This window comes from Falco cherrug, chromosome 1 (genome assembly GCF_023634085.1).
Source record: "Falco cherrug isolate bFalChe1 chromosome 1, bFalChe1.pri, whole genome shotgun sequence".
Classification (NCBI taxonomy): domain Eukaryota; kingdom Metazoa; phylum Chordata; class Aves; order Falconiformes; family Falconidae; genus Falco; species Falco cherrug.
Genome location: NC_073697.1, coordinates 33,090,478 through 33,110,189, shown reverse-complemented (window position 1 = coordinate 33,110,189; position 19,712 = coordinate 33,090,478). Strand labels below are relative to the sequence as shown.

Below are 19,712 nucleotides of genomic sequence, written 5' to 3'. Positions count from 1 at the left end.
GAGTGCTCAACACGACTATTGTATACGCATTTATCTAATTCAAACCGCAATTATAAAAAGTAGATTAATTCCTAATCAGATGTGGCTGTAATGTTAATTTATATTAGATATCTTATTTCAGCAACAAGACTTCTTTTTGTCAAATTGAGTAAATTTAAATGCCTTACGATTTTTTAATGAAATATAGTCCCTACTGTATATTAAGGTACAGATTTTTTTGGAGTACTGAGAGTTCTGAGGAATAGAATTATGTAAAAATCATTATATTTATTTTTCAGAAAGATTGGAAATTGATCTTGACAGATCAATTACCTAGGATTCCTAGGCTGATCCTAGTGCTATTAAAGTAAATGAAAAGCCCTTCACTGATTCTAGGGATATCAAATTGGAGTTTTTCCACCAGCTTCACAGTGGCTCATCACGCTGCAGGCTCACACTGTGAAGAGATATCAGCTAAGTTCAAACCTCACAATTTAGAAGGGAACCAGCAAGGAATACACCAGTAAGACAAACAAACAAACAAAAAAGAAGTTTAAAGAGTCAACAACAAAACACTGCCAGTTACACCTCACAAAAAAAACCCCACAAAACACCATAAAACCAAGCGAATCTGGGCATCCCCTTAGCATGACTTTTTTCAGTAATAACTTTTACCTACCAGAATTCGAACAGAGATGCTCATAAACCACACAGATAATTGCTCCTGCCAGGCCTCTCTGCCAAATCACACCTCACAGCTTCTTACAGAAAAACTGTCTGCGAGCTAGGAAGCTACAGCAGAGCGTAAACTGTTCTGGTGCTTACAGCATCATCCCCAAGAAACAAACACTCAGGCAAAGCTAATGCTAAGGAGAAGCATTTACTTAAAAGGCCAAAAGGGGCTTAGCCACTGAGAAAACGAGTCTAAGTTCTGGTACCTGGTGATTTCCACCACACCAAGCAGACACGCGCACAGTGCCATGATAACTCAGTGTGCAGAGGAGAGAAATAAGCAGAGGGGAGCCACATCATGAATAAAACCATGCTCCAAATCCAGCTTTTCACAGCCAGTTATTGAGAGGAAAACAGGAAAATTACAGGTCACTTGTAGAAAAGTACAAAAAAGCATTATTGGGCAAAAAAAAAAGCACTTTGCAATGTAACAAAGCACGAACTTTTTTTTCAAATGGCATTTCAAGCCCCTTGTGGGTGTTAGGATAAATAGTGGCGAGAGCTAGCCCTCAGCCCCAGGGTGGTCATGGTGGAGTCTGGCTGCCTGACCCCCAGCCACATACCAGGAACTCTTCCAGCAGGTCTAGCTGGTAGGGTGCACCACTGAGCCTTGCAGCTTACAAAGCTGACAAGAAAGCTGGAAGTGTTAGTATTTCTAATGGGGAATGCCTTCTTTAATAATAGCATGCCAGAAGAAACCCTGATATTTGCTGTTAGCTGCTCAGCTCTTGTGCTTTAAACAGACATTCAAGTGCGCTGACATTCAGGAAGAGAAAGTTGAGTGGACACCGGTCCTCATCACAGCAATTTCAATTAGTTTTGTACAAGTTTCAACATTCAAACACCCCAGAGAAAGCAGAGGATGTGACAAAGAGGACTCTGTTAAACAATTAATGTCACTTTCCATTATTGCTTCAGTCCCAATTTACAGAGCAAATAAATCAAAGTCACCACAGATGAAGCACACTAGCTGGCTAACACATGTCTATTCACAAACGACATGGCAGCAGGAACACATTAGTCAAGAAAATGACATTGCTAGATAACCTTTTAAAGGTTTAACTATGCTATTGCTCATAATTGTCCTAAATTACTGTTTATAAAGAAACACAATTATTAGATACAGCAGAAATGGTGCTGAGGGGAGATGTGGAGGGAGGGATGGTCGGGTACATCAACGTCGCAGCAATAATCACTGAAGCAGCAGCTTTCTGCTTTGCTATTGCAACCTGAGTCTTGGTGTTGACAGCACTGGGGAGAAGCAACGCCATGGCCAAATGCAGAGTTTCACGGTTTCAGCACTGTCACCGCAGAAGTTCACATTTCAGACTAGCATCCAACCTGCTCATTGCACAGGCTCGGTGAATCAGGAGGAGCTAAGCACCTTCAGTCTCCGCCGAGGTCAGAAGGATGCGCCATGTGCTCTCCGCAACTCAATCTACTGTGCCCCTAACTTCCAAGCAGGTCACATTGAAAGGGTTTGCTTCCATCTAAAGGTGTGGAGATCCTAAGTATTTAGACCACCTAAATGAACTACAGTGTGTAAGAAAAAGGGATAGAGGATAGTCTCAAACGTAAAGCCATACAGCAAATACATGCAATTATTAAACACTTACAAAAACAATTCGTAATGACTGCGTCTTGCTTACTAACAGGTCTTCTTAATGCAGAAGCAGTTACGCGTCACTTCCTGGCCACACTGAATGAACTTCTTAACATCCTTGTTTTTTAGTTTAACATCAAGACATCAGGGCCAGAGGGCTTTTTTTGACGCCTGTACATTTTCAACCAGCTGAAGGAGGCAAGGAACCCAAGTATGTCACTGAACACATACGCTCCCACAATTCTGACAGCAAAAATTTCGAGCGTATCCAGAATTGCATTAGCTTTGAAAGGAAATAAGATTTGGCATTGGTGTCACTGTGCATGGGAAAACACATCAGGGAAAGCTGACTCGTGCTGTGAACTACCAGAACACCAACCAATCCTCAGAAATGAGTGCTCTAGGATCCTAAAGACCATGATAAGTTTCTAACTATGCTCTTCTCTGCTTTTACATGTTTTGCTCTAATGCTTTAATATTTCTACAGCCCTAAAAATAATTCTCTGTCTGCAAACACTTTATTAGTTGTGTAACAATCTTATTCTAATTGGGTTTCTGCCTTCAGTAAAATATCTCCAGAGGTATTCTCTCTTTGGCCAGTGAAAAGCTATATGAAATGAGTTGATAATTTACCCACACAAAGGTATTTAAATCCTCTACCCCTGATGATTCTTTCTCTTTTGCTTGTTCTGCCTATTGATGGAGCCAGGTTCACCTCGTGTTTAGCATTTTATGTCTGTAATACCTGTTACTTGTCAGCAATCCCATTACAGAGGTCAAAGACTGAGCTGTAATGGAGATTCAGGCACCTTGTCTTTCACACGCGTTCCTTTAGGGTGCATACATTGAGCAATGTTGTGATTTTACCATGGAATTTGCTCCCTTTAAAAGTCATGCCAAATTTTGAAATCACCTTTATTACTGTCACCAATCCCTTCTTGAAAACCTTGCAGATAGCGTGCAGATGTCCTGACTTGGGACTCTCTTGCGGCTCTCCCACAGTCAGCATGGGTATGCTGATTCACTACGGCAAAGTGTCAAGCCCATCATTCAGAAAATGTTTTCCAAACCTTAATAGCATCGCTGATGTCTTCCCTCTGGTTGATTCCCTTCTGCCTTTCATTTGCAATTAATACATGCACAGCTTTTGCTTACTGTATCTCTAGGAGTGAAATCAGCTAATGAATGATGATGCTTTAAACTTTCTTTACTGATAATTTGAACAGTGCAGGGCCCTGTTGTGATTCATACTGAAAGATTCGGGTCTGACTGCAGTATTAATCCACAGCCCCACGAAACTGGTAGCAGTGGCAGCTTGCCACATCTTTGTAAAAAGCCCAGGAAACTTTGGGACAGATCCACAGCTGGTAGAAGCTGTCACCGCTCCAGCAGCCCAGCTTGGTAAGCAATTCAGAGCAGCCAGGTGTACACCTGAACTCACGAGGGATCACCATTTTCACATATTGACTCATTTCTCCTCAGTAGCCTAAGAGCTATTCATAGCACAATTAGCAAGAAAATAAAAGATTTTCCTCTAGCTGAAAATATCTGAGTGATCTAAAAATACTAATACATTATGGCACTACTTTCAAAAGCACAAGAATGACTTGTAAGCACATCTGGGACTTCCAACAGGATTTAATTCCTTAATGATACATTTTGGAATAAAAACATTCTTAAGATTCATACCACTAGGAGAAATGAGGGGTACAGATCTGCCCCTTTTTGCACACAGGGATGCAGAGGCACCTGCTCACCAACACCACCCCAGCCCTGAGCACCTCCTGCCAACAGACACACAGTAGGGGCAGATGGCAGCTCAGCCCTGGCCCCACAAACCAAGCTTTGCCACCTCAGGACAAGGAGCCACAGGCTGGGCAGAAGCACAGGGAAGGCAGGAGGAAGGAAGGAACCAGGATACAGGCTGGTCTTCCTGCTCCTGCCAGTGAAAAATGAGAGCTGAGGTCAGGGATGGTGAAAGGGAAGAATTACAGCCCCAATTTTCCCTCTTCTGGAGCAGAAGGAGCCGCCTGCCACGGCACTGGCACAGACAGTGCTGTCATGGTGATTTTGCTGCCTTCTCAATGTGCTGTCCAAGGCAAGTTCCTCCTTCTCCTCAACTTAGTGCTGGTTGTAACTGGCAGTATTTTCTCCCAGGGCCAAAGAGGAATCAGTGGTTCAAGTGGAGAACCACTTGTTCTACTCTACCTGCTCACAACCCATCCCATTATGTATTTTGAGAAGCATTTCAGCCTTTATTTTACTGTTCAACTGCTTTGCAAATCCTTAGGCGTCCTGGGCTGTCTTACAATAAAAATCCACATGATGCATTTGCATTAGAACATTTTTCCAAGGTCTGTTAGTCTGGTCCCCAAGAGACACTCCCATAATTGAAATGCTTAAGTCCAGAGCTATCAATTATCTTTAAAAACAAAATGGAGTCCCACTAGGAGAAAATTACAGCCAGGTTTCTTTATATGTAGTGGAAATATGGGGATTAATTATCACCACCCCTGTGAAAATGCCTTTAGGGTATGGAAAGGAAACTAGAGACCTTATCTTCTTGAAGGAGACAGCTATAGTCATCCTCCTCAAACGTACCTCTAGGCAAAGTCTACTTGAATCTGGAGCTTGCCTTCTGATTTGAGTAGTCCCATTGCCCAACACATGGACTACATATATATCTCATCTGTAGGATCAGCCACGTGTCTGTATTTATGTAAAAGCTTCACTCGCTGGATTTCTGGAGATACTGTGCAGCCCTGAAGCAGTATGCTCTGCCATCCCACTCACCCCCAAAATGATGTTAAATAAATAGCATAATTATACAAAATGCAGGTACTGCAATGCTTAAACTTCCAGAGCTACATCTCTGGAGCTGAACAGACTCCCAGCATCACTCCTAGGGACATTACAGCACTGCAGAAAAGACCTGCATAAGGTCTGCAGGCTGAAGGAGACAGGAGCATCTGCAGAATCCCTTTCCCCGCTCCCTCCTCCAGGTTATAACAACATGAAAGTAACAATATTTATTACTATTCATATACCAAACATGGTGTATATTTCTGATCTCAAAAAGTTCTCATTTAATCTTGGTAACTGAACTTAGGTTACTTTCTGAAAGACAGACACGCTCACCAGACATTGTAAAACTTCTGTTGAGTTACTGGGATTAAAGCATCGCAACACAAAACCACAGCAAGGACCATCTGCAAACAGGTTTATTTAAAAATTTAAAAATCTTTAAGATTGTGCCCTTAACCATGCTAAGCAATGCTGCCAGAGCTCCTGCGAGATGGACTGTCTTTTCAGGTAAAAATGTAACCTTTCTGCTCTAAGCTAAACATGTCAGTTTAAAAGAGCCTACTAAATATTCTTCTACCACAAAGTCACTTTTTTTATTGCTTCTAACGAGTTGCTGCAGTTCAGAAGCTTCCATTACAGCCTGGCAATTAAGTTTCTAATAAACTGAAGAGCTATTAATTGACTTACTCATCTCACAAACCAAGGCAACCAGCTAGCAACCTGTAACCCGTTTTACATCTTCTGACCAAAATTCATTCATGTTTTGCAAGCCATTCCAACTTCATTTGTGTAAACTGCATCCTTCCCCTCTATGTTAGTAATCTTTGATTCTGGGGAAAACACAAAACAAAGAAACATCTGAGAGCACACTATCGTGCCATTGACTGTGTTAAGGGGACCAACGATACAATATTGTTGTGCTGGAATCAGTGCACTGGTGGTAGACCCAGTATCAAGAATTTATGATAATTGAAACCACCGAATTTTTGGAAATGCAGTCAATTTGACTCAGTATCAAAAGGTCACTCTATTCAATTTATACTTGATGCTGAGCACAATATTGAGAAAACACCTGAAAGCAAATCATCTTATCAGCAGTTTGGGCCTCAACATTTAATGACTACATAGGCTAATTTGCTGATTACTAAATGCATTACCTATGTTTTAGACTGCATTAGCTCACCAGAGGGGCTTTTCAACTTGTACGGGACCTGACGCTGTAAATGCATTACCAGAAGCTGCACATCTGCAACACTGAAGCATGCCATGGCCATACGATCATGCTGTCCTGCCCAGTGCCAGGGGAGACCAAACAGTCTTCACTGGTGGAGGACTGCAGCAGGAGAAGACCTGGCGTGTCTTGTCCAGTCTACGGTGGGCTAAGTTTGGGCAGAGCTCTACATCAAAGCACACAACTCTCCCTCTGTCTCTGGTGGGGAAAAACATGAGCAAGGAAAGGCCAGAAGTGCAAAGGGGAGGACAAACCTGATGAAGTGCCACAGAAAAAAGAAAGGCTGGAGTTTTCCTTCACTGTGCAAGATGGGAAGAGAAGCAAAGGGGAAGGTGAAGTTTGCTTGCCGGCAGCACTGATGGGGAAGCACAGGTAAGCAGAGGAGCAAGTGAGCTGCTGCTGGGGAGGGGGCACACAGGACAGGCAGCCCGACCCACAGGAGTAGCTCAATGCCCTGCGTGTGAGGTTAAGCAGGCTGCCTTCCAAACCCAGCAGCCAGCAGCTTCCCCCCACCCCCCTGCCTCCACCCCCCGGAACAGCACACGGTGCCTCTTACCCATCCTCCCTTCTCAGTTTACAGGCAATAGTCCATGCGTGTGATAAGGGCCTGAGCAACAACCAGACAGAGATTTTTAATTATTATTATGCACCTAAAATATACAGGAGGGTAGAGAGTCACAGCTCCTGACCAAGAGTCTCAACCCAGACAAGCTCTGACAGGGAATGGGTATCGCAGAAAGAGGGGAAGGGCGGGGGGGAAGGCTGCAGAATAACGTAGGGGAGACATTCGGGACTCTCCCTATGGCACAGCGTTCATTGACAATGTCAGCAGTATTTCAGTCCAAATATTCAACCACTGCTTGCTCAGATTTATTTATTTACTTGATTTATGGTACATGCCCACACTAATCTCTCTATACACCAACATAAAATTTTTCAACATTCATATACCTTCGTTAGGCAGCATGGCATGTTCTGGGGGGGAAAAAAAAAAAAAAAAAAAGAGCCACATCTATTTTGCAGTGATTATTTCACACATGTAATTGATGCAAAAACATCTTTCTCCTCTTGATTATGACAGACATCTCCAAGAAATGCACTTGCATGGTAGTATAGACCCTTCCTTTCCTATGAAGCATAATCTTGTTGGTTTTGCTCATTCTCTATTTCAGTGTTGCATTTGCTTTAGTTTTAATTATATTGGATGTGTCAGGATGTCTATCATAATCCCTACTTCTTTCTAGAGATTTATGACTCTACACAAATATAAATTTCAGGGTAAAATTATATACAATAGAGCAGAGAGGAGTCCACATACATTTTTTTAATTTTGTTCAATTATGTGGAGACTGGTTTTTGTGCAAATGGAACACACACACACAAATTCCTTTTTAAACCTCAAAATAAGACACTTCTATCTGGTGCTTTTACTACTAGAAAATTGGAATTTAATTTGACCAGGAAATTAGCATTTGTAAAGTATCAACTTCATTAAATGCTTTTTATGATGTTTTAATTTTTCAGTGTGTTCAGCTTCATCAAACGTACCACCATGCCTGCTGAACAGGTACAACAAAACCCAAGTCATGTCTCACAGGAAGAAAAACACTGGTTTTCCTCAGACCTGCAGCATGAATGGATCAGTACATCATTAATACATCTGGGCTTCCCATCAATTTTTATTGTGATTTAACTGGATGGCTGCCATCTGGTCTAAGCTGGCTAAAAGAGTTTACTCAGACACAACAAAAAAACTTGTTTACAAGACTAGATTCATTTACTCTATGTTTTACCTATGCTGTATACTCCTGTCTTTAAGTGTCAAAGAAATGGCTCCAACATCCTCCTGGTATGTACCAACAGAAGTGTTGAGTGACACACATACCATAAATGGTTTAGCTGGAGAAAAATAAAGAAAGATAGTAGACATCAACCCTAAAAAACCTGAGGAACTCACTGTGAAGAGGCAAACCCCCCCCCCCCCCCCCATCTTTAGATAAGTGCACTCTACTCTTAGCAGGTTAAAACAGTTTCAAAAAACCTCAGTGGTGTTCCCATATCTAAGAAGATGCTAAGCTGCGAGAACACCACAGGTACCTGTACTGTGAGCATCCTAGGATGAAAGCCATGAAAGGCTACTTTAAAAGGAAGCACCAGGTGAGAATGTGGACATGCCACAGTAAGGAAGGTGCTAAGAGGTATAGGTAGGTATAGCAATGATCACAGGTGCATTTTGCCAGGCTTTTCAGTTCGCTTCTACAGTCCCCTGAAAACAAAAAATAAGCTTGTCCCAGCAGGCAAATAAGCCCTCACCTCAAAAAGCAGCAATTGAATAGTGCATCCTGGTAAACCCCTACAACCACTGAGGACACTCTTCAGGATGAGGAATGTGTCTGAATTTTCTGCTGGTTAATCATCTGTATTTGTCTAGATGTGTCATAATACCCTTAACTGTGTATTTCCTTGATTTGTCACTAGGTACTAAGACTTTAATGTTCTTTCAATGCAATTTTGTGTATGTGAATAGAATCCTAAACTAGAGATGGTGATTTTAAAACAGAAAACAATAATAAAAAAAATAAAGATTACAGAAAAACTATTTGTTTCAAAGCAGTCTCTAGAGCATGTCTACTGTTGGTTTGTTTCTGTTTCCTGGAACTCACTAGTCTTCTCAGATAATGTTGATAAAACAGGGTTGACAGTAAAATGTAGAACTAATTTACTAGTTTACACTAAGGCTACCCTGTTCACTTACCCTCAGCCTAGCAGAGTTACATAGTGCAGGCATACTGTGGTGCACACTGCAATTGCCTCTCTTCTATTTATTTCTTAGTCAAAACTAAACATATTGCTCATTCTCTGCTAGTCTTTTAAAAGTGTGTGTTCCTGACCACCAGCTCTCCATCTGTATGATGTAAAAAAATTACATTTCCCTTTGCAAAGCACTGATGTTAACCAGTCCCTTTTTCATTCTAAATGTTGAAAGTCAACTTGGGCTTTTTTTTTTTGCCCTCTTTAAGAATGACCCATAACTGGCAGTCAAGTCCAGCTGTACTTACCAATGCACTAAATATAATCAGGCCATAAGTTCCTTTAAGGCAGGAACTGTCTTTTTGTTATGTGTTCACAGAACCCCTTTCCAAAAGGTGTCCTGATTTACAACTGGGCGTTGAGATGCTGCCACAGCACCTGTAATAAATAATTTAGGGTATTTCAACTTAATCCTGCTAGTAACCAAAAGAAAAAGAACCTGGGCCCAGATGTTCAGCTGCTGTAAATCAAGGCCTCTCCACAGGTTTTAATGTAGCTATGCAGATTTACAGTAGCTGAGGACCTGGTCCTCTGCTCTTTGGGTCTGTTGCTGCTGAATCTGAGAGTCTATCTACTGTATCTGTACCAACCTGTCCCAGGCCTAACAGCAGTCCAGCCAGAGGCCAGTAAGGGCTGACTCTTTCTCCTTATCAAGTGAGTTTTACAGCTGAGCACCACATTGCTATGACTAAGAACATGAGTTTAGAAGTGGCTTGGGTTCATCTTGCCTACCTCCCCACTGGAAATGCACTGATGTATTTGTTCATGTCAAGCACTTCTTCAATTTAAAAGTTATCCCCACTGAAGTTAACACAAGTTATAATTTCAGCCTATGCAGGTGCCAGATGCACAGCCAAAACCCCACAGGGTGTACCTAACCCCAGGAATAAGAAGTAAATTGCAGCCGTTTGAATACTGAGCCAGAGGTGGGACCCTGCAGATCACTGGCTTCAACACAGCCCACGTTTTCCTGGCTCAGATGGCCTCCCTTTATACAGAGGTGTTCTGCCCTGCTCTATGGCACCCAGAATGAGGGGGAAGAGAGGGAGCTGTGTGACTGGAAACAGCCCAAGACAGAAGAGCTGCACTCCTGATCCAGCGGGCTGGGAAGGGAAACCCTGTTTTAAGTGACACACTTGTGGGGCAGAAGGCTGGAGCTACCTTTACTCCAGGCAGCACGACCTCTCATCCTGCCTATTTTAGAGGACAGGATACTGCACCCAGGTCTTGCTCAGCTAGCTGAGAGGAGTGGGTGGGACCACTCGTGTTTAGGTAGCAATAAAATCCTGTTTTGTAAACCTACGTAAAGATTACACACACACCACCAGACAGAAAGGGAGGGGAAGGAAAGGAGAAAGGAATGGGAAGCGGGGAGAGAGAAGAAAGTAAACACAGTTGCTCTTCATTCTATACATTCAGGGGGGGAACCATACAGTATTTCCAGTAAAAAAAAAGCTATCCATAAGTACATAACATTGCAAAGTTTTATCCAGCTGAAGCACAAGCCACCAGTGTGCAATGAGCACTGCAGTATTTTACAGCTGCATATGGCCATGCCCCCTGTTTCGCCAGCAAAGGGAGCCCCAAACCCCGAACGCGTAACACTGACCCCAGCCTGACTTCCCTTGGATTAGAGCAGCACCAAGCGTCACGCAGCAAAGTCAATGGAGTTAAACCAGGGCAGATTAAGTGTAAGTGAGAAGCAAATCAGGCCTTTTATGTCTGCCCTTTCTTCCCTGAGATAAACCAAGTATGTTCCTTCTCCCTCAGACGCATTGATAGCAATAGCCTAAACTGCCCCGATTGGGTTTCACCAGTGGCAATGCAGAAATATTTCCATTAGGCTGGGTCTATAAAAATCCTCCTTTCACTCTGCGCTTCTACGATTTCCAAACAGCAAAGCCTGACATTTTGGTCTCTGACAAGCAACGCTTAATAGTGGGACATTTGAAGAAAAAAAAAAAATCTATATGAAGAAAGCTCTTAAGACAAGATAGGCTGAGCTTTGCACCACAAATGGTTTGTTTTAGCTATCTCTCTGCCTCCTGTAAGACGGAAATCAGACAGCTTACTGGCTTAGCTTGTTAGGCCAGGTTAAAGGGATGCAACGCTGAAAGGCTCTTACAGAAGCTTACCCTTGGACTAAAAATAGCAGGCACTAGAGAATTATCTTAAATACTACCAAACTTGTTCTGCACTGTGAATGCAGATAACTGTAATATGTTTCCATTTTTGGTAGTTTTAGAGCTTTTTAAAGTTATGCTCGCTTTAGCTGACTATTTAATTAGTTTCTGATTCTATTTGCCACTTTTCCTCTCAGAGATATAGCCTGAGGGGTACTTTGCCTATGAATCCTTTGTATTTAGCAGTGTTGCTATTGTTAACATCTAATGAGCTGTTGGATTTGCCAAACACTCGGTATAGGTACAAACGCTTCTTTGAAATAGAAATGTTTAACACACAGCAAATAGCAAATCAAAAGATACTCTAACGCAGCGTCCTCACTCTCTCATTGCATGTCTCATCAAAAGACAGTAAAAATAAAAATCTGCTTTATTACATTTAATTCTGAAATTCCAAAATGCGTATCCAAGCAAGCCATTTTTAGCTAACCGCATGGGACTTTAGAAGAAAAACAAATGATTTTTGGTACCATAAGAAGACTTGCACATATGGGCAAGGCTCCATGGTCTGACACGGTCCCCTTGCCAGCTGAACTGTGGAGCTATCAGTGGTTTCTTTGGGGTAAAACTGTTAAGACCCTACAGTCTTTAATGAAGCTCCCTCACCTTTGAAACATATAAAATGAGCTTTTTTTTTTTTTTTTTCTTTATGAGGCTACAAGTATTTACTTTTAAGTGGTCTTAAGCAGGATACCCGTTCATCTGCTCCTCACTGAAAACCATGAGAAGATATCAAAACAAAGAAACTCCAAAGCAAAGCAAAAATGTTCTCTGTCCTCACATACTTTTCACTTGTGCTACAGTCAGTCAGAAAGACATCACCCCAGAAATCAGTTATGTGGTGTAACATCCCTGCTGCTGTTGTTGCCTCAGCTCTCTGCTCTTCTGCAGACACCACCATCGTGGGTACTTGCTGTATGAGCTCAGATCAGGAATGTCACAGAGTGTAAGCAGCAAGTGCCTCCTCACACTGATTCCTGCCTGCTGCCTTCCACACGATGTCCTAAGTACTACACCAGTTTTGACACCTGGATGATTGCCCTAACAAGAGTAGCAAATGGAAACTGATTCAGGCAGGTATTTTAGCATGCCTTCTAGTATTTTTCCTGCCCTGGTTTTACTGCAACTTTTTTTGTATGTCACGTTTAAAAAATCCACCTTGAGTAAGGCCAACATTAGATACAAATGCTGGGCAAAGTCAAGCTAAAACACAGTCATGCCGCTGAAGATAAGTTCCTCCTCTTATTGGGCAGGCGTCATATCCGACTGCTCTGGAGCTGGCAGAGCCTGTCCTTTCAGACACAATTTTTACTTGACCCTCTTTTCAGGGTGAGAAACGTTTTCACTCTTAAATAATGGTGGAATTCACAAATTCCCTCAGCGGACACATACCCAGTGCTTTTAAAAGCTCATGCATAGTGGCATAACCTAGCCACATGTCTTGTGACTGCCATTAAAACCCTCCATATGTCTTCATTTGGGAAGCAAGTTTTCTTTTTGAGTCAGGAGTTAAGTTCACAGCCTCTCTGTCAAATAAACAACATGTCTGTTGTCATCTGGCTGCTGAGCAAGCCCTGTCTTTGAAAATAGGCACTCTGTGATTTTGGCCATCTATTTCTCAGCCCTTCCTTCCAGTCACGCAGCAAAAATTAATGCTCCATCTTCATTATGATGATTAACATTACTACCCACTTCCTGCAATTTAAATTTCTCCTGGTGAAGTGTTAGTCTAGCACTACCAAGACAACAGCCCTATTGCACTGAATGACTCTAGTCACACCATAAGGGGAAAGTACCTGTAGCAGGTACGCACACATCAAAAAGACAAGACCAAAAAAGGAGGACTATAATCCCTGCTTTATAACAGAGGATTTGATGCGCAGAGATTAATCAGCTTCTCCAGGACAGAGAGTGCCCATGGGCATGGTGGAGTGCAGGGCTCCAACAAACACCAGCCTCCTCTTCCAAGCAGGAGACCACATTTCACCAGTGCCAACAGTGCACACAGTCCTTGTCCCAAAGCACTTGCGGCTGAACTTCCAGTTGACAGAAGAGAACTGAACAATGTTTGTCAAGTGTTCTGGGGTCACAGCAATGTTACTAACAGGAGGTTCACTTTATGCATTCATGGAACTTGGTGATTTTGGCATTTTTTTGTACAGAAGTCATCCCCATCATATTTGCTTACTTATTACTGGCATTCCAGAATGGAGTCTTCCAGAGAAAAGTTAACACAGAGACAGTAATGAACAGGGACACACAGGCTGGTGTGTCAGATGTACCTCCATACCAGAAAGCCACAGGATACCTGTACGATGTGGCAGATGTTAGGGAGAATGTCAGTGCACTACACCAAAACAGACAAGTTTGGACCAGTGGGAAGGAACACAGTCATGACCAAAGGTGAGCACTGAGGCCATTTGGCTTAACGTGACAGGCTGGGCCACCAGGTATAATATAACAACAACTCAGCAAGCATCTTGGAAAAACAAAGTCCACAACACATATTGTTTGAGTGCGGCCCTCTCTTTGCATAACTTTCAAAAGATAAAAACCAGAAAGCATCCAAAGCTGTGCGGGTAAGTCATTACCTGTACAGATAGTCACACATTGCCCCAAGGAAAGATAAGCAGGAGAAAGTGAACTGAAGCTTCATCTCAAAGATTCCCAGATTAGTATAAAACAAGTAGGAAAACATTTTACTTCAGAATTTGGATGGTACTTGGAAAAAAAATATTCACAAAAGCAACCCCTGCTGGTCTCCATCAGGCTGCCATGCTGGCAGCTTTATTGCTCATAGGCCCCAAGGAGCAGAGCCCATGGGAGGGCAATGCACGGGGCGTCTGCAGTGTCCAACCACCTGCCAAGCAGAAAAAAAAAAAGAGAAAAAAAGCTGTTGTGTTGCTGCCCCCCATTCCTACTGTATACGTTTTCTGTTCTTTTCTTTGCTAGTGAAAAGACTACACTTCCTAGCTATAGTAATAGCTCAAGATCAGGGATCTGCTGTTAGCGACCTTCTGAGCTGAAGTGACAGCCTGAGATGTGGCACTCGTTTGCAGACTTTCATATGTAAGACTGTGTCATCTACCACAGCCTGCAAAGGTCATTACAAAGTCCGTAGGAAGTCAAGACAGCAGTGATGGAGGAAGAAAGTGTCTTTGGCACAGGCTCAGGGATAAAATACTTTCTCAAAGACATTTGTGGGATATCAGGCAGAGTGAATTGGAATTAGGATGAGGGATCGTGCCATTAAAGCCAGCAACAGATTAAGTCCTGATGATTTTCCTTGTGTATAAGGTGGGAGAAGACAGGCTAGATACTGTGTGTTTATTGAAGCACGAAGGTTAGCGATAAGATATAATCTAACCAAATCATGGAATGATATTTGGAAAGATACTCAAGAGTTACAGTGCCTGAATTAGCAGGTGTGTCTAATACCTATAGGCAAAATTATGCCCTGATGCAAAACAAGTATTGGATTCCAGAGAGGGAGATCATCAGGAGAAGTGGCCCTGATCCTTCATTAGTTGAGTAGCTCTCAGGACCAGAAATGACACCTGCATGTATCCAAAGGTATAAGTATTCAAGAATTAGGAGGTAGACATCTCCAGGAATTTTGGAGTGTACAAATTTGGCACTAGGAGATGCATTTTCTTTGAAGATAAACAATTCGGATGGATTCAGACATTTAAATAGCAGTCATCAATATCTTCTAGGTTTTCATTCCAAGTCTATGAGTGTTTTGACTCCTTTGCTATTGAAAACAAGCATGTTATTATGCCACACTATTGCCCTGCCATCTTCCTGCATACAAAGCTAACTTGCTAAGGCCTCTCCCATGGAAAGTTTTGGCTAACAAGTTATTAGTTTCAAAGTTAAAAAAGATACCATTTTAGAACCGAATAGAGCACTTGGAATGAAAACTGAAGCCATGCAAAATTTGACCGATTTCTCATCTTAAAGCCTCTCAAGAGAAGCTTGGCTAACTTGTGCATGGCTCTTGCATGAAATACAGAAGTTTGCCATGAAATCTGTTTTTCTTTTTTGAGGTCATCCATGCTCAGCTCTTAGATTTGATTCTCTAGGGGGCAACAGTGATGAGGACTAACGTCGACTATCTCCAAATCCCTGCAACTTTGCTTTTCACAATGATTTAAAAAAAAATAAATACTCTTTTTTTTTTTTTTAAATTAGGGAATATACCACTATTGCTAGGGAGGAATTTTAAAGAAGTAACAGTATATGGCTAGTCTTGATCAGAAATGACTAGAGAATATAATGCAGTCTGGACAATACATTTGAGGGACATCTTTATAAGAGCTCTTTTAAAGACTGATTTTGGGGAGGAATTGGGAAAACCTAGCCTCTCTGTTAAAAGGGCAATGAATTCTACTATAGGATCTCTTCTTTTGCTGACTCAGTGAAGACACATTTGTCATTCAAAGACAAATTAGAAAAGGGCATGGATCGTGCTACATAGATGCTTAGTCTCAGTTATCAGCCAGGTACAGGCAGCTTCCAACGCATCTACCTCCAAGTGCATCTGAAAAAAAAAAGGCAATCTCTTCTGGTGGATGTGGACAGAACATCTTTGTCAAAATTTCAGTTTGAGCAAATACTGCAAAGCGGTTTAGTGCAGGGAGGATTTGTCCCTGCAGAAATTGACACAAATTCCTTTAGGACAGGGGCAGCCACCCCAACCACATAGCTGGGATTGCCAGCAGATAGAATTAGGAAAACTGGAAGATAACACTGTGGCCTAATGTAAACTCTTAAATCTGCTGTAAACATAGCGGTAACACTGGCACACAACAAAACTGGTATCTGTCACTGCACTCCCAGAAGCAGGTGTAGGGAAGGACAAGAGACATGACTGGGGTTTTGTTCATCCTTTGAATTTGGGTTGGGGAAAAAAGCAAGCTGACAGAAGCTGTGGCAAACAGCTAACATTACAGTGGTGGAGGGCAAGCTGGAGTGATTGCATAGGACGGAGTAACGGGAGATCAAGTGGAAGGGTCCAGTTTGAGGTTCCTGCTATGTGTGTGGTGCAACTTGGAATAACAGGCTCGACAAGGCAGCATTCCTGGTTCTCTCAAGTTAAGACTGACAGAAAAGCCCTGAATCCACAAAAGCCATGCTGGGAAAAGTTTGTGGCATGCTTGCTGGGCCACGGCAGACATACATACACATGTTTCATAAACACGAATTAGGAAATAGGAACTATCATAAGCTGAAGTTTAGGGATAGGTCTTTTTCCTTCTAAAGGGTCTAAAAATCAGTTTCACGAGTCTGATCTTGTGAGAGATCCAGAAAGAGAACAACCACCTCTGTGCAGCACAGGGCTGCCCCTAACAAGCTCTTTTGTGTCCAGATGGGGTCCACAGAGAGACAGTTCAAGTGCATCTGGACTGTGTTCACAAAGCTGCAAGTGCTGAGAGTGGAGTGCATGGTGATGCTGATGGGAGAATTAGGCCTCCATGGCCTATTAGCTCTGACCATACCGGATTTGAACTGACTTGGTGTGGAGACCCTGACATGATTCCTGCTCCCTAATACCGTGGGGAAGTTCCCCAGGCAGCCACAGCAGAGCGCAGACTCCTGGACACCATTTGGGTCTGTACAGGGGACAGCCAAATAATACTTCCCAACTCAGATCTGAAAACATAATACAGAGACATCACCTAACTCCGCAGGAACCTGCTTGGTACATTACCGTCACCTCTAGCCAGAGCTCATAGCCCGGTAGGATCCCAGCTCTTCCAGATTTACTCCAGGTCCCTCCATCACTTTCTCTGTGATCCTGCAGGAAAGGTTCGCTCTCTCTCAGAACAGAGCCTAGCAGAAACATCAATATTGAGTGAAAGCCAATAAATCCACCCCAGCACCCATCAGCACTATGCAGAGGCACACTTACGGCCTTGCAAGAGCTCTGCCTGATCTGGCAGTAAGAGCACTGTATCAGAGCTAACAAGCCCTATCTGACTGGTTAAAAAGGGAGCAGAACATCTTCCCAGTTACAGTATTCCTTAGCTTCCTAGTCTTCTGGGGGTTGTTTTTTTATGTTGTAAATTTAATTCTTCTGCTTAGGTCTGGAGATAACCAAGTCTTCATGCTGGGATACTACTTAAGGCAGCTTCTCCCCAGGTTTGGTAGTTCTAAATCATGTTGACGCAGCTGCAACTTCAAGCTAGCATCTCCTAGCTGTGTGGTAGGTTAGAACTTTATTCCCTGGGCTGGGCAAGCTCAGCAGTCTGTAACCATCTCGAGCTGGCTGGGAGGAAGAGGAGGCTGGTTAGACAGCAGCGTTCCCAGGACTCTGAAGGAAGAATAACTTCTCTTCACTCACAAGCCCCAAGGACCAGCTCTTTTCTTCTTTCACCACCTGTGCTCCTTCCAAGGACTCCAAAGTGCACACCATAACACAGATATGGAGACAAGGAACCAGGCATACCAGCTACTAAAAGGCCACATGGAAGTACTGCAATTAACTCATGGGATGAGATTTTCAGGAGGGTTAGATATCCAGTGACAATATTTATAAAGTAAATGCACAAGGAAGTAATGTGCCGCCAGAACTGTGACAAAAAGATTGCATAGAAAGTTATGCATTATGGATGATTCAGCAATACCGTAGATAGCACAGGCTCCAGCAAAAAAGAGTGAAATCATCCCTATCTTCCCATTTGTTGGCAGAATTTTAACAAGGGGCTCCTGGGAGCTCTTGGGGACCCCTCCATGGCTCAACAGACAAATTAACTCATCAAAGGGAAGGTAGGGATGATTAACTAACAAGAGCCCCCTCCAGCCCATCAACTGACACATGGTTATTTACCCAGATGGTGTTCACCTACCTGAAACTGGTAATGACATTCTCAGATCAGATTTACAAAATACCATAGACAATAAGGTGCTGCAAGACTGACATGATAGGAGTTATTGGTCTATGATGCTCTAGACTGTGCCAGAGGCAGCAGAGCCGTTTTGTAATGTTAGCCTCTGTTTTGTAATGTTATCCTCTCTGCCCAAGAGATTTCCTGTTGCAAATGGGAGGCTCGGTCTCCAGAGAGGCATCTGACCTGACCCTTCCTATATGAGAGTGGGATCAACAGCAAAGAAAATGACAAGGGATGGCAACATTCCCATCACATACAAGCAGAAGCAGTTTGACACCTTTTCACTGGAAATGGATGAATGTCTCTGTAGTGTTAAGAACCATGCAATTTTTTCTTATGCCTTAGAAAAAATACCCACAAGTTTTTTCTGGCTTTTCTCCAGATGCAGCTGAGGTGACAATTGGTAATGTTTTGGCTGGTATCTTCATACTAGTGTGAAGAGTGCTGGTTGGGCTTTTAAGGACAGTAAATACAATCAAGAAAATCCACACTAGTCCCGGAAGGGGGGAAAAAGTAAAGCAAACACAAAACCAGATAAAGAATTTCAAATGTGCATCACTTTCCCCCAGATAGGTAGAAATAAAAGCCTATTGCTCCCTTTGTGCATGCCTGGAGTGTCAAATGCTGTACAGGGCACATCCAACCAGATGTCAATAAGCATGCACTTAGGTTTTTGTTTATTAATATAATTGCGTATGTATCCCTTTTAACCTGACAACTTTAAGATTTTACTAGTCCAACAACAGCCTATGAAAATGAACAAGCTAAGGACCTGTGGAAGTTAAGACTAGCCCAAGAGGTAGGTTTCCTTATATGAAAATTTGACATGAAAACTGAGGCTAGACTGAGAACACTCTTGACTGCCACCCGTCTTCCTCTGAAAACTGGCATTTGGCCATGATGGGCTTCTTGCTATACACAGACACTCCTGGAGATTCCATGGTTGCTTAAGACTCCAGTGTAAGATTTTCCAAATCAGGAACTCATTACCCATTCTAATACAGTGTCATTTTAAGGGGGGAGAAGCAGCAGCAGAGGAACACAGAAATAATTCCTCAACTTCTGTTGTAATTGGCCCTGCCTAAGCAGGTGAGGTTGGACCAAATAGCTTCCTGAGGTCCCTTCCCACTTCAACCATTCTGTGATTCTGTGAAGCCTTCCTCCGCTCCAAGTTCGTTTTTCACCCTTTACCAGCCACACTGTTACCTGCACTACCCGGCTGCCCACACCTCACCAACAAGCCCTCCTCAAGTGTGGACAATAGACCCAAGGTCCTCTTCGCTCACTCTCAAGCCACAGGGCCTGGAAGAGTGGAGCACGTTATAGTTAGATGCAGCTAGTCAACTGATGCAGATTTAATTAAAAAAAAATATCCTGAATACTACAAGATTTTTAAGACTCTTATCATACCTGCTTTTCACTTCGGGCCACTGACTGCTCTGTGGAAATGTGCAAGCCCACAGCATTCTCACCAA

The 19,712-nt window shown here is 42.7% G+C and overlaps 1 protein-coding gene across 4 annotated transcripts in view; it reads right to left on the bottom strand.

Moving 5' to 3' along the window:
• PPARGC1A (PPARG coactivator 1 alpha) overlaps positions 1-19,712 on the bottom strand; it is a 372,938-nt gene that overhangs the window by 33,143 nt on the left and 320,083 nt on the right. The window lies entirely within an intron of this gene.